We start from the raw sequence: 16,731 nt of genomic DNA on the forward strand, positions 1-16,731 counted from the left end.
ATCAGGTACCAACAGCAACAAAAAATATATATCCTATTTTATACTTTTTCTATATATCAACTGCTTTTCAGGTAATGAGATAAGTGCTATGTATTTCCTTCCAGTATGGACTTAAACATGCTTAACTCTATGCTGCATAGGGTATAATCACATAGAAAGGTCTGTCACTCCTTGCCTTGCACTTCTTATAGATATTTTAAGATGGAAATAAGACCCTGTCTCTCTTCTCAGAACTGGCAAATAATTGGTTAAGATTTCTATTTCTGTATTTCTGTGCTCTTAACATGGCTGAGATAAGCAGTCTTTAGAAGCTCACTAGACTCTGTTGTAATTAAAATACAGTATAATCAAGTAAGCATTTTCACTTCTATGGCCATTAGTAAGTGAATAACTGGTCTCTTAACCATGCTAAAAACTCCAGAGGGCAATTCACATGGCCAAACACCATTACCTTCCACTAAGTATTGTTTTCTACAAATTTTGTTTGGGAGCGGCGGGGGGGGGGGGCAGTGCGTATTCAGGAATGCTGGGGGGGGGCTTTTTTAATGGGTCAATTGCTAATTTGCTACTGAACCTCATTATTGTAAATTATGCACAGAATACTCTGCAGCTTCTTCTGTACTTTGTGACTACAGGTGGCTGCTGAAACTGGGCAAAATCCACTAATCATTTATCCCTTACTGCTACCTAGCCGTTTAATATCAGGAAAAGAAATATCAGCTTGCACGAAAGCATTGGATCTGAGGAAAATGCCTTCCAAAAATATTGGCATGAAAATCTATCAGCTTTATTAGCTTAGCTATTTAAGTAGCCAGCCTAGAACACTTTTAATGGTGCTGAGTCACATGAGCAAAAAATTAACACTGACTGTGTGGGGAGATAAATTTGTATTGTAGCTGCTGCACACTCCATCCGTCATCTGATTGCTCTATTGAGGGCCAGCACAACTCTGTGAGCCACAAAGCCAAATGTCAGCTGCCGGAGAAGCACTGTAGCTTGTCAAACACATGACCCCTCGGAGTTTAGGCAGGGAACCAGAGTAGGAGATTTATCAATTCCCTGCTGGGTCTTTTGAGGTTCCACCTGCTGAGAGTAATGGACTTATGCACACTTAACTCTGTGTATAATTACAGCTAAGGGATGCCCACTAGAGGAACAGCATCTCCCCGTGTCCTGTTCTGTGTTAGTGCAAGAAGTGTGTGCTGTGCCAAAATCTACCCTCCAATTTCTTGCAAGTTTTGATCCTCTGTGAAACAGTCTGCAGGTTGTTGTTTTTTGCTTCATTTTCAGGGCAATTTAGAATTTTGGTGGGTGTGGAATTTTGAACTTTCATTCTCATTGGGAGGTGGCCAAAAATAGCACTATTTTTCTAGGGAAAGAGGTGCCGGATCTCACCATGAACACCTTGCTTGTTCTCTTATAATGCCAATGGCACCCCCTGAGATGTGCTGGAACTGAGTTCCGATGAGTTCTGGCTAAAAAAAAGCCCTGTTTCCAGTAAACATTTCTCCTGCCTTCTGCAAGCTCCTTAATTGTGAAGTCTTCATGGTATAAAAAGACCCTATCGGAGGACATATCACATGATGCCTTTTCCTCAACTCCAGCTGAAGTGTGGGCATCTGGGGAGGCTGCAGAGCAGTTAAATAGAGAAGTAGAAAGCTCTTAAGATATTAGCTCTGTTCAGGTGCCCAAACACACATAGAAGAAAGTGAAGAAGGGATATTGGGCTGTTTGCACCAGGCCTACTTCAGCACCCTCTTTATCTCCGTCCTGGAGTTTCAGTGTTCATAAGGGCTGCAAGAACAAAGAGGGATTTTTCTCATATTCACATGAATGCAAGCAGAATCGTTCCTATGATCAGGAGCCCAGTTAATCTGGGTCCTTGATTATGCAGAGGGCTCCTGTTCTCGGAGTCTGAATGCTCGGTGCTGTTACACCGAGTGCAGTGGCACTGAACTTAACGTACCTGGGATAATTGGGAACTGGAGTGAAGACAGAGCACTACACAGAACCTGTGGAACAAGCAATAGCTTGAAAGTTGATTGAATTCTGAATCTGGAGCAAGCACAGAATACATAACTTGAAGCAACCACCAGTTCTCCTAAAGTCCAGATTCCTGAAGTATTTAATGCTGAACTCCTATTCTTCACTTCTGCTTTGTGACGAGTGACTTATGGCGTAGTATAGACTTCAGGCCAGACCTCCAAGGCACTCTTCAGATTGTCTCGGGATTTTCCCCGGTTTTTTAGAATAGAATGAGAAGAATCACTGTGGTCAAATTTTATACAGAGAACTTCATTTGCACCAGAGCCATCTGTGTGTTGGAAGAATGGTGCTGGGGCCAACCTTCTCTTTGTGCTTTGCCTGTAGCAACAACCACTGCCGGCACAGGAGGATAATGGCAGTGGCAGACGAAGGAAGGGGCACAAGAATGAAGACAGGAGACTGGTATTGGGTTGAATTAGGCCACAACTTTATTGATTACATGAAATAGCAGGTTTGGCTCAGGCATCAGGAATTATCCAGCATCAGGCAGCCTGCCTGCTACCTGATAGGAACTATTGAGGTTGAGCTGGGGAGCTGCCCCTGACATGAACTAGATGCCACAACCCCACACAGGCCACCATTGGGACAGGTGTATTGGTTCACTGGTCCTCCAGTGGACTCCTGCACAAAGTAACCCCTACTGGACCCCTCTAACTGGGTACCCCGTGACTAAGGATCCAGCCCAGTGCCTTATCTGCCACGTGAGCTAGCCCTGGCAGGTGGCGATCGGCCAAGGGTGCGGCCTGCATCTGGGTGCCCCCTTAAGTAGGCTACAGGCAGGCTAATTGCAGCCCCCCAAGCCCCTGCCTCTGATTGGCTAAGCAGGTACTGGGAGCCTGACATGGCTGAAGAAGGGCAGCACCAGGTGACCCTCACCTTCCTCAGCTATGCCAGAAGATGGCGGCCTGCCTGTTGCACCATGTGGCAATGGCCATCCACCCACAGTCCCATGTGTGTAGATATTTGGCTGCCTATTGCCATAGATCCTCTCCATAGCTTTCTGTGCCATCCATCTCTTCAGACATCCACTCTATAATGGCCACTTACCGTCTTGCCGATGGCCCGGGGGGGGGACCTCCTCATTTGCTCAGACATGCAGCACCATTTTAGAATGTTTCCCCATCTCCTCTGGCTACTATGGAGGCTGACGGGTTCCCACCAATACCGTCCTCCAAATGAGCCAATCTGCGGTGGCTCTGGGGGTGGGGGGTGGGGGCATGGCCATTTTCTTAGCCCGGCCGACCACTCAGCATCCAGTTGGCCTGGAGGGTCCTCCACCCTTCCCCTCCCTGCATTAATAGTTGATTACCACTTTAACCCTTTCTTTTCAGCTAGCTGGGCTTTGCTGTGGTCTTTTGACAGTTGCCGTACTTGGAGCCAGGAAGGATTTCCCCCTGCTCTGCGGTTTTTGCCTTCCCCATAGAGCTAGTCACAGCTCTGGTGGTTTAGGCCCTGGGTGGAATCCTATAGTCTTTCATCCAATCGGGGTGTGGTGAAGTGGTGACTCACCCACCCCCTGTCCCCTGCATTGATGTTAACAGGGTACCCCGTTACAGGGTCTGGAGGGAAGTCTCTGTCCAAAGAGCCAAGTGTGTAGGGCTAGTGGGCCATAGAGCTTCCCTCAGCATTTGGGGGCCATCTGCCTAAACCTGCATTTTGTGATGGACCCACACCCAAATAGACCCTGTCATGCCTCAGTTTCCCCAGCAGGGGAAGCTGAGAGGGATACACGCCCAATTCCTATGCCAAAGCTTCCTACATCTGAAAGTTGTGGCCATTTAAATAACAGATAGTTGTTGTGTCCATTCATTTTACCACTCAGCAGTTAGGCGCGCAATGATCTCACTTATACATATGCTTGCTGTTTGAAGGAAACCAGAGACGAGAGCAATAAAACAACAACAGTAACAAATGTTAATGTTACTTTAATGTTACGTTCTGCATGGTTTACATGATAGGATAACTTAAATGGATCAAGCTAATGTCCTTTGCATGGAGCAGACATCCAAATCACATGAGAGTGGTAGAAAGGCAGAACAAGATGTAGCTGTGCCTTTTTGTGTGTGTGTGTGCAGATCGACAGCATTCTAATGTACACCATTGATTGCTGCTTTTTCGCCAGTTAAAAATGTCAAATAAATGAAGTTTCCTGCCACGGTGCTACAGTTTATTTCATGGTTCCGTAGTTTCCTTCCATGTCGGCAGACACAAAGGATTTCTCCCCTGTTCTACATTAAGGTCAGATCAACTTCACCCTACAGATATAAGTGTGCACAGGACAGGAATACATATCTGGAAAGACAAAGGAGAGACACACAGCAGCTGTCCTTGCAGAGTTTCTTACGCTATGTTGAAGACTTGCTTCCCTTTCCCTTTGATAAACCCATAAACCATTAAGCATTAAGACAGAGTCGATGATTTATTCAGCTGCTACAGCAGTGCTTCACTCATATTTATTCCTCATTTTACAGTAATTCACATGTGGATAACATTGAGAGTTATAATCTGAACTACCCATTTTTCAGAACTCCCCCTCCCCTCCCGGATTTATGAATATCTAATGTAAATGGAAGACCTTTCCATAAAATGTAATTTTTCCCTGCCAAAGCAGACACTCTCTTGTTGAAAACCTGATATAACAGTTCAAACATCAGCCTTTGCTGATTTGTTTCCTTCATAATTTGGCAAGCTCCTCTGCAGAAAAAAAATTAAAAGAGAGATCTATTAATAGAGTTGCTAGACCTTAGGAACTCGGAAATCTAGGAGATACTGATAAAGAATGCTGCAAAGCCAAGCACAGTTGTTCACATCCACCTGCCTTGAGAGACAATGGAATACACCTCCGGGGGTAAAGCCAAACTGTTGCATTAGCAGCACCAAAGTGACCTCTTTGGGGAGCAAACCTGGGCAATGTATATGGAGGTCCTGGGTTGCCCAGATGACAAGACGCCCCCCCCCCCCCAGTCTTGCTGATGTGGTCCAAAGGAAAGCAGAGCAATATATTTGGCACCAGCTTGGCTGCAGGAGTTGCTAGAAGGACGTGTACAAGGTGCCATCCAACCAAATTCGGGACTTCATCCAGATTTGTGTATGGTTTTTCTAATCTTGAAGATATCCCACAAGGCAGTGGTGGCTTAGGATCAGAGCTTTACTTCTTCAAGATGGGCTCCTTTCCCAGGTGGACAAGCCCCATCTGCCCCTCACTTCCCTCTGCAGCATGCAGAAACTGCCTTCTCTATTGTTGGCCCCACTATTGGTGTTGTCTGCTCAATCCACCACAGCCTGTCTTCAGATGCAGGGAAAGTCCTTAACTTATCAAGGGTTGGAGACCTATTGGCTATCCTCACCTGGTTCAGCCAGCTGTTTGAAGCTGTTCCCTGTGTGTGGCTGCTGTCTCATGCTTACAGCTGATGGGAGCCACAGGTGAGAGCTGAGTGCAGGGTGGGAACCAAAGGTGGACAAGCTATCACAGAAAGAGTGCAGTGTGTCCCCCACTTTCCCTACACCCCATACATCTCCGAATCACAGTAATGAAAGATTGAAACATGTGCTCGAACCCTTCATGCTTTTTTCTTACAAGTCTGAACATTGCCCCTTCCTCCCGCACACAAATCTTACAAAGTAGATGTCTTCTGCCATGTTTAACTGACAAAGGGTGCTTGCTACCTTATAGCAAGGTCTGCCAGGATGAGCACAGTTAGGATCCAGCTGATTCCTGGATTCCCAGGGCAGCCAAGCTCTGCTGGTATAATTCCCCATCCTTGACTCGGCCAGATATACTCTGACATATCTTCCGCATCTCAGATGAGCTGGGACCAGCCAGGTGACCCAAGACTGGTGGACCTTAAACCAGCATAAACTGTGAAAAGGAGACATTCTTGGGGGCATGGCAGAGGGCAGGACCAGAGTAGGGGGACATAGGCTGGACTTTAACCTTCTCAGCTCAATCACGTAACCTATGAACCCAGTGTAAATTAAGCTGGCAAAAAAGGTGGTTGTCATGAAGTGATAGGACAACGGGAAGGAGGAAAAGGATCCTGGCAAAAGCTGCAGCTGTCAGAGCAAAGCAGCAACACACAGTGGAGTGGAAGACCAACCAACCAACCAACAAACCAGAAGAGTCTCTGAGGTGTACTTGTCTGGAGGCAGAGTCAGCATTCAAAGTCAGGTCCAGTCCTAGGGTTGGGCAAAGAGCAATCCATGTGGTCAGACAGTCCAGGGATCAGGGAATCTGATGGTGAAGGGGCAAGACGAGCAGGAAGCAGCAAGGCCAGGCCAGGAACTACAGACTTTGTTTCCAGCATCTGACTGCTGCTAGAAGCTCTCCTTAAGAAGGTTGAAGCTAGCTGGTTCTCATCAGTGCCTTCTCCTCTGTGTCCTTGAAGGCTGATCAGCTGCAGGTAGAGTCGCTCTGCCTTCTCCCTCTTCAGGTTGCTGTTCAGCAGGTGAAGTTGACTCCTGGCCCATGACAGTAGCCGTGACTGGCACACACCGGGGCAAGCTGGGGATGGAGAAGGAGATATTGGTGTAGAAAGTATGGAGGATGGCAAAGGGATGGGGTCATTGCACAGTAAGAAGAGCAGCAGGACCCATCACTAGAGCCAGAGGGGCCCCCTTCTCCCCGAACACGGAGAGCTCTGAGGCGTAAGGAGCAGTGGGAGGTACGCTATAGGAAGCTGAGGCAAGGGCCCACAGCCCAGTTCACTAACTGACTAGGTGGGGCTTGTTAGCTCTGGGAAGAGGTGTGTGATTCCTCAGGGCAGGGCAGGGCAGGGCAGGGCAATCAACCCTCTCTGGCAATTAGGAGGATGACTAAAAACACATTCCCAAACCAAACTACAGACTGTGGGCAAGTGAGTGTGCATGTGTTTGCAGCAGGTTTGCAACAAGATAGTTTGTGCCCATGTGTGGGGTTATGTGACATTTATCTTGGCCATGCCCACTGCTGACATGTAGTCTCAGGGGAATGTTCAAGATGGAATTGAGCCCCTGGGCCAATTCTTGGCTTACATGGGCAGTGAATTCAATTGAAGGCTGTTAAAATGGGAATGAGAATCAAAATATAACTAAATGGTGATGTGTATACAGTCTATTTACATGACTATTTCATTTACATGTGGGTGTTTTTTAACATATATTTCCAAAACTGGTTCATGGTAACCATAGATAGATAAATAGTCATATAGTCACAAAGTTAATGTATTCTATTTTATTTTTCAAGGGAACTCAGTATGTGTGTTGTGTAAATACTCTGAGCTCCTGCATGACCTAGTTTTCCTTACAGTTCACTCATGCCACACAGCCAACAAAATCTTATTTTAGCTTTCTGCTTATATTTATATTTTTAGCATATTTCATTTTACGCATTTAGCATTATTATTTTTTAAAGCTGTAAGCTGTCCTGAGCCTATAGGATGGATAGCGTGTAACAGCTGGGTTGAAGCAAGCCAAACACGCATATGCTCAAAGCACACTCACAAATTAATAACTCACTGCAGCTTTAAAGGAAGAGAAACCAGAGAGAGAGGACGATTTCATTAATTTCAGGAGTTAGTACCAAATGCTGGATATTGAAAATGGGCAGAATAGAATATGGAATTCTGTTTCCAATTGTCGGTGCTGCGCATTAAGTTGGGATGCAGAGGTCTCTGGTTCACTACAAATTTTGGAGCAAACCCACTGTCGACCTGCTGTACAGATTAAGACATAGATCTGTGATCAAAGCTGCCTACTTGTGAACTGGTCCACTTAAGGGTCTGAATTGTAATGTGCAGTCCCTTCCTGGAGAAATTGCACATAGGGGGAAAAATGGCTGCCTCCATATGCCTATGGAAGCAACCCTATTTCCCCCCCATGTTCCATGCAATGTCTTTATAAGGCTACCAGAGATTTTGAACAGGGCGGAGGGGAGGGGAAGAGGAAGCTGTGAAGACAGCCATCTTTTTTTCCATATAGTGTCCTCGTAAGGCTACCAGAGATATTTGAATGGCTGACACATCTTTTTCTCTGTACAATTCCCCCCCTGGGGGGCGGGAACTGCACATTATTGCATACAGTTGCTTCCCAGAAGCATTTTAAAGCAGCCTTTTTACCACACAGCCACAGAGGAGTTATTAGTTGCTATAAGCAGCTGTAAAATATTAAGGAACGAGAAAGGCAGCCCTCGGACCACCTCATAAATACTTTTTCTTCTTCATGCTTTTTAAAAAAATGATTTCTTTGGATTTTCCACATGAATGGGATGAGACGGAGCCAGTCTGGTGCATGCAAAAGAGAATGTGGCTACACACACACACACACACACACACACACACACACACCTTATGCACCCATGCTCTGCACAACTGGAAATGAACTGAAATAGGTTGACTCATTCCTTGCTTTAACTCATATACTCTCCAGTCACACTGTTTTCTCCTTTGTCGTTTGAGTTAAATAATTGTCCTAGAATCATAGAACTGGAGAGTTGCAAGGGACCCCACAGGTCATCTGGTCCGACCCCCTGCAATGGATGCAAGTAAAGCGCATTATTCTTAAGATGGTTCACTGTGCAAGCATTGCACCTCTGTTTGTAATGCTGGACCTGGCCTTGGATAGACTTTCTCACAGGAGATATTGCGATTCCATTGTGTTTTACCCCTTTATTCCCTTTGAAAGGGAAGTGACGGTCAAACCTCTGCTTGTATATGAAATGCCGGCAGTTGTCTTGAATATGCACACTTGGATATCTTCCACGAGCATTGAGACATTGTAGCCTGTATTTGGAAGCATGATTGCTTGATTGTGTTTTGCTTCTTTCTGGGACTCATTTTTTAAAATAAAATAAAATAATAATAATAATAATAATAATAATAATAATAATAATAATAATAATAGGTGAGGGCACTGACCTGGTATTTCAATCTAAATTGTAGTACAGTGTACCTTGGGCTAAGAACTTAATTCATTCCAGAGGTCTGTTCTTAACCTGAAACTGTTCTTTACCTGAGGTACCACTTTAGCTAATGGGGCCTCCCACTGCTGCCGTGCCACCAGCACACGATTTCTGTTCTCATCCTGAAGCAAAGTTCTTAACCTGAGGTACTATTTCTGGGTTAGTGGAGTCTGTAACCTGAAGCATCTGTAGCCCGAGATACCACTGTATTGCACTTTAAAGAGTCTGATACCTCAGCAGTCAACCAAGATAATGCATTAAGAACCAACCACCAGATTTGCAAACGGAGGTCCTGGCTTTTTAGAGTCATCTACCCATGTACTCAAAGTGCAAGTAGATAAATAGGTACCACTCTGGTGGGAAGGTAAACGGGGTTTCTGTGTGCTGCTCTGGTTCGCCAGAAGTGGCTTAGTCATGCTGGCCACATGACCTGGAAGCTGTACGCTGGCTCCCTTGGCGAGTAAAGTGAGATGAGCACAGCAACCACAGAGTTGTCTGCGACTGGACCTAACAGTCAGGGGTCCCTTTACCTTTACCCATGTACTATCTGAAACCAAAGGGGTACATTGGTTGCCAAATTTGATTCCCCCCCCCCCCGCTCTCATACCCCACTATGGGATATTCTGCATGTACAGCAGATGTTCTACCACCGAACCATGGTTATGACACTACTGGGTTGCTCTGCAATGTATTTCTCTGCACTTGAAATATGGTTATGCATCAAGGACTCTTGATCCTGAAATAGACTTCAGGACTTTGAATGATACTTGTTATTTCTAATGGAAAACCCTTCCAATTAGCTCCTACCTTACTAAGCGTGCTTAAACATTGTTACCTAGCAGTTTAGCACTGAATGACGATACCAAGCAGCACAAACATTTAAAAAGCAGAAATAGCTTCTTTGTAAATTCGTGGCTTTGGTAAAACAAGTGATTTTTTTTATTATTCTTCTGAATCTAGGAATCTATTCCTGGAAACAAGTCAGGGTCTGTTTATTTAGGGGCACCAACAGTGTTTTCAGCATAATTTTTAAATACAGGTTTCAAACGATCACAGCTTATAAAACAACTGTGCACTGATAGTATTGGCAGAAAATATTGTAGCGCTTCACAGTTTATAAGTACAATGAACATATTCAAACAACTCGGCAGCACATAATCCTATCACCTCAGATAAAATGCAGATCGATCTTGCCAACTCTTTTGCGTGCACCAGGACTGGCCCATTATTGCATTGTGAAATCAATTTGTCATACCGTATAATTAATACGAGATTTATTTTGGAAACATACAATCTAAAGGAAGCCTTCTGTTTTTGCTGTTCCAGGCAAAAAACCCAGGAGGTTTATTGAGCCTGGATGTGCAGATGTGAAATATAGGAAGCTACCAACCTCTCTGCTCCACCATGCAGATAACATTATATGTGATGTGGGTGTTCCATGTAGATATCTGATCATATGATGGCTCCTCACTCTGCCCTTGTAGAGAAGATGAAATGGGCATTTCACTGGAGCAGGGGTGATGAAGCTTTGGGCCTCCAGATGATGCTGAACTACATATCCCATCAACTCAAGATGGAATGGCCGAGAGTCAAGGCTGATGGGAGTTGTAGTCCAATAACATCTGGAAAGCCAAAGGTTCCACAGCCCTGATCTATAGGAAGCTGTCTTGTACCAAGTCTGATCACCAGTCCATCTAGCTCAGTATTATCTACTGCACTGACTGGCAGTGGCTTGGCTTTCTCGGGTTTCAGAAAGAAGTCATTTCAAATATTACCTGGAGATGCGAGGGATTGAATCTGGGACCTTTTGCACACATGGCATGCACTACTACTGAGCTACAACACTTTCCCCTACAAACCAGGTGTACTGGGTGAAAAGTTGTGCATATTCAGGAGATAAATTGGTTTAACAAAATGAGACTGTGAAACGTACTGGATGACTTGGGACATTTCACAAGCTCTTGGCCTAAGCCAACTCACAGCGGTGCTGTGAGCATAAAATAGCAGTGTGCTTAACATGGGGGCATGTGTCAGCAGGGCGAAGCCATACGTGTTAGTCTAATGTTCATTTTTATGTGTAGCTCGATTCTTTGCAGAGGGTTGGATTCTTAGAGATAATTTGTTCAACACAGGTGGAATTTTATACACATGTATTCACGGGAAGCTCTATCATTCACTCTCCTGTACAGGAACATTCTATGGTGACTTTGCACATATGTAGCAGGCAGCAGGTGGTTTTGAGGATATGTTCAAAACATAATTTATAGCATTTCCTATAAAACTGTGTGTAATCCATTCGCCTTGCTTTCTTCCCAGGTTAAGCATGTTGAAAAGACATGGGTAATAGTGATGCTGATAAATCAATTATTCTGAATTACAGACACTGTGTTGAGATACACAACTAATAAATTCATCACTGGCATTCTTTCTTTTCCTGCAGTTTCCCTTTTGCTTTTGACTCCTGTAAGGCTACTGTTCTTGACCCTTGGTTCATGTTTCCCTTGAAAATGAGGGACAGCAGAGACTGTGGTGTGTTTATGATATATGGTTTATTTACACACACACACACACACACACACACACACAAATACACACACAGCCTGAGCCTGTGAATGGTGAGCTCCTGGCATAACACTCCAAGAGAGTCTTGATTCTCCCATAGCTGTAGCTTTGGACCCAAATAGACGCCAGCCATGGCTCTGAGTCTCTATAGCTTACTGCAGTGGTTTCCAACCAGTGTGGCACCCTGGAGTGCCTTGAATGATGGTCTGGGTTGCCACAGGCAACACTGGCCTCTTTCCTTCTTTCCTTCACTCCATCCTCTGATGCCCTCTTGCGTCTCTGCCTCACAAAGGCTTGTATAGTTGTTTATTGTAGCAGGCTTAGCTATACGCTTCATAGGCGAATGCTGCCTCTGGGACGCACCTCTCTTTGGGGTGGTAGGGGGCAGCTCAGAGACCAGGTTCGGCACTAGTAGCTGCCCAGAGGACTTGCAAGGAGAGGGGAGAGGAGACGAGGCTGAGGGAACAAACCCCATGGAGTCTAGCACCCACAAAATTTCTCAGGCCAATGCTTTTCCCTGGTACATTAGTGATATCCACACACTCCACAACCTATTCCTTATCCTTGTTATTTTTATGTGGCTATTTAGATTCAGGTGAGCAGAGAAGCAGCATAAAGCTGGAATAGGGCTATTGAAAATGGAAGAGAAAAACTCCACTACATTTCTTAAGGTCTTTTTTTTTTTTTTTTTTGCTGTAGAGATGACCGACTGAGTGCATAAATTTATTTGAGTGATATGCTTATGTTTGCAACGTATTCATCTGTCTCTCCACCCACAAGCACATTTATCAGTCACTGAAGAAGAAGAAAAAACTCTACCCATACAAAGAATTCAATATAACAGAATAAAAGGCTATATTAGAGAAAGCATCTGCTACAATTATCTGCCTGGTTTAACAACACTAAGTGGTTTTCTCCTTTCTTTTCATCTAGGGTTTTGCCATTAGCAAATTCACATATTTGCCCCTGAGGTTTGCTGGTTTCAGTGCCTGTTGATTACCATAAACTTCAAATGTTGTTTTTTGGGAGTGGGGTGTAAGAATTGCCACCACCCTGCAAAAAACATACACGTTGGGGTATAATTTCAAATGTGTAATTTCCTAATTATTCTAAAATCTTTTTCTTTCTTTTTCTTTTGGTGGGCCCACCCCTGATTTAGTGCCTACATTCCTTGCACTATCATGTCGTTTAATACTGAGCTCAATTTTAAAGAATTTGCCTTGGGCAAATTAGCACTCAAGTGAAGAGAGGAATGATCTGTACCATGTCTCACACAGCACTGAACTGACAAGGAATAAATCTGTGTGTGGCATTAAAATGATTCACTTTGCAGTGCTTAAAAACTCCCATCCCACCCCACCCTGCCTTCACAATGGCTCCATTCAATTGCATCACAGATCAGGCAATACTTTCCCAAGGTTGTTTTCCTGGGGCTGCATCAGAGAGAAAAGGTGGAAGGAGCGCTTGCATTTAAGAGCCAGAAACAATCATTTGACTTTCCCACTGGTGTCATGCACAGTTTATGAGTAGAATAAGCCAGCCCCCTGTTGGCCCAAGGGCAACAAGAACATGAACAGCTCCCTTAGTTGCCACTGCTGGCATAAGGTTCTTTGAGTACCAGATGAACAAACAGTGAGTTTCAGGTGCCCAGGAAAAAGGAATGCGAGAAGGGGAAACACTCATGAAATACCGGAGAAACAAAGAGACGCCTAAGACTTGCTCCCAGCCTATATAAACCACTGGCTAACCACCGGATGATGAGAAATGCCAGCATTTGACATGCTGCTGGGTGGCTTTGTTTCTGCAAAGATTGACAGCTCCCTCTGCTGTTTCTCGTTGTAAGGCGCTGGCGAGAGCGGCTCACCCCTTTGTGCAATTTGCCTCCGCACCATGGTGGACTCTTGCAGTTCCTCAATTAACGGCCATCAAACTGGCGTGCTTTCAAACACACTAGCTGTTATTCAGCCGCCTGACGGCACCTTCAGGACGTCTGCTTGGAAGTCAGAGCCACTTCAAAACCAGGCATGATACTGTTATTAAAGCAAGACACGAGAATCACACCCTCCCTTTGAGGCGTTCTATTTCTGTGCTTGCCCGTCTGCTCTGTTTACAACGGAGACAGGCTTATGAAAGCAGCGCTGACTGGCAATGGAGGAACTTATGTCTTTGGGAAATTATTTTAAAGCACTGCTCAGACATTTGCAGAGCCGGATAAGTCTGCCAGTTGCTCATTTACTGGGTTTCACCTGCTCCATATTAAGACTCTACAATTAGGTTTAGATAATTATCATGACAGAACCAAGGTGTCTGCGGTGCGTTCTTGAAAACGCTTCATGGTAACGGCCTGTCTCCAGTTATTAGCGCTGGTGGTGTTGGACAGGGTGCAAAGCACACCAAAAATAGGATGATAGAATCAGGAAATATGAACGGATGCATCTAGGACCTGGTTTACATGTTACAACTGCTTCACAGAAGGCATGTTAAATCGGTCCACTTGACAGCTGTCTCCATGGTGAGCTGTTTGTGTGCAGTGGCTCATCGCAAAGTACGGATGGGTTCTTCCTACCACCATAGAAAGCTTCTCCTGAAAAATGGCTTGCAAGTGTGTGTGGGAAATCACACAGTACATGAAAGCCAGTGTCTGCACATCAATGCCTCATAGAACCGGCCTACCAGTAGGCAGACAGTCAGGGGACGATGCCGCTGAGTGGTGGAGAAGTGCTGGAGGACAGGGCTTTGTGGGTCATACAGCCTTCCCCAAACCTTCAAGCAGGCATAGGCAAACTCGGCCCTCCAGATGTAATGGGACCACAACTCCCATCATCCCTGACCACTGGTCCTGTTAGCTGGGGATCATGGGAGTTGTAGTCCCAAAACATCTGGAAGGCTGAGTTTGCCTATGCCTGCTTCCCTGCTGCTCCCAGAAGAATGCTGTCCCATCACCAGTGCTGAAATAAGACTCAGCTGCCTGACTGAGAAGCTTCTGTATTTGGCATAGGGGGCATAATCTCATCCTTCATCTCAGCAATGAAATGTCTTAGGCCAGCCATGCACACCATGCACACAATTGGCTTACAGGGTCAGCTTCCTATGAGCCATTCATGTGCATAGTGAGCAAGGCCAACCTAAGATGTTCAACAGCGGGAATTGATGTAGCTTCCACACAGTGGCTGCAGTGTGTATTGTAGTCCTTGATGTCAAAGAGAATGGTCAAAGTTCACAACCCTATGAAGGTGAAGAAAAATATGCATTATACAGAGGTACCTCGGGTTACAAGCACTTTGGGCTACAAACTCCACTAACTCGGAAGTAGTACCTTGGGTTACAAACTTTGCCTCCCACATTCCCTCCATTCCTTCCCATTTTCTATCCCTCTTTTTCAAGCAGAAAGAAAAGAAACAAAGCTTCAGAAGTACTCCTCTTTCCTCCTCCTTTTCCTGCAAAAGAGAGGGAAAGCCATTTACTGCTCTTGTGAATTACATCTGAAAGAGGGATGGGGGGCAAGGAAGCTCTTGCCACACAGTCCTCCTGCTGGGTGAAGGAACTGAGCTCTGGTTCTTAGGGAGGAAGCTGCAATCCAAAGGAAGTGGAAAAGACAGTATGGAGAGATGGGGAAAAGAGAGGCATACTGCTCATAGCCTGGGAGGAGGCCCTTCTTGGATTTCCTGGACCTTCTCCCTACCACTTCCCTTTTAAGACAAATATCACTATGAACTGAAAGGTGGAGGAAGTGGGAGGAGACCCTGAAGTACAACTCACTGTTCACCATTCCTCTCTTCTCCCTCAGCTTAACCCCATTGCAGGGGAACCTATTGTGCCTTCCTAAATACAGCACATAAGGAAGTTCATGTGATAGAGTCAGGGGTTGCAAATATAGTAGGAATGAGAACCTACAACGCTTGCAGTCAAATTATTTGCTACTTGTTTCTCATTCCGGCATTGCAGCTCACAAGAATTCATCCTACAATACATAAGTTATATGTTGATCACAAGATCAATATGTTGCCAATCTGTGCTAATTGATCACTCGGAGGTGCAGGTAGACCCGCTGCTTTGACACAGTAGTTCGGCATCATAATTTTCTTCATGTATTGATATTTTGCCAGTGAAAAACATACTCATTCCCTTGCACCTTGCAAGGCCTGGTGGTAGTAAATTCTCATTAAAGTAATACTTTGAGCAACTGAACTGCTGAGCAAAGTCGTATGCTAACTCCTTCTTGGTGCATGTTTCTATTAGGAGGCTGCCTTAGAGCACCATTTGGACCCAGTATATTTAGAAAGACTGTGCTGTATTTCATGGGAACTATATCAATACACATAATGTCAAGAACATGCATAAATTGTCAGGAAGGTGAAGCTCTCCTGTACCCTTGTAGTTCACTGGACTCGCGGGAATTATTTAGGGTAGAAGTTGGAATATAAATGTTGGAACAGGATTTTCTGTCCCTGTAAGTTTGCTTTCTCAGGCAGCAGTGAACCAGATGAGTTTCCGTCTAGTACATCCTGAAATTATGTCACTTCTCCAGAGCTATTACCTCCTAGATCATTGTCCAAAGCCTCTCAGTGTGGCAGCTGAACTGCTATAGGTCACTCAAGCGGATTCTCATTAGGGATCCCCCCCGCCATCTTCTCTGCAATGTAACCTCAAGCATGGTGCATCCAGATTCAATAACTCTATACTTCCATTTCCAGCAAAAGGCCTGCAATCAAATAACAGCGTATGACAGGAATGCATCTGCCAGCTCCACAGAGAATTGAGATGCTGCGCTGGCTCTCTAGTTGTGACCCACTTGAAAATAGCTTCACTATAACGACTAAATGTGAAGCATGTCAAAGATTTATCTACTAATCCTGGCGATAATTGCTATGGAAGGATATTTATGGGCTAGCTCTGCAGCGCAGCAGTTAACAAAGCCATTTATTTATTTGCCAACCGGAGCAGCTGTTTCCTGGGAAAAGTTTCTAGTTCTTGCCTGCCTTTTTTTTTATATAACGCTGCATCAGAAACAGATTAGGTCTTGTATTCTGTGTGCAATTCTCTCCCCCCCCCCCTTTCTGAAGACCGTGGGTGGTAAATGAAAAGCTTCAACCTCTGTTGTATGCAGTGTGAAACCATGTTACAGGCAGCTCTTGTTAAAGTAAATGCAAAATGGCTTTAATATATTAAAAGATCCCTGTTAACGCATG

Source organism: Podarcis liolepis, assembly GCF_965112155.1.
Source record: "Podarcis liolepis genome assembly, chromosome: 17".
In the NCBI taxonomy this organism is placed as follows: Eukaryota; Metazoa; Chordata; class Lepidosauria; order Squamata; family Lacertidae; genus Podarcis; species Podarcis liolepis.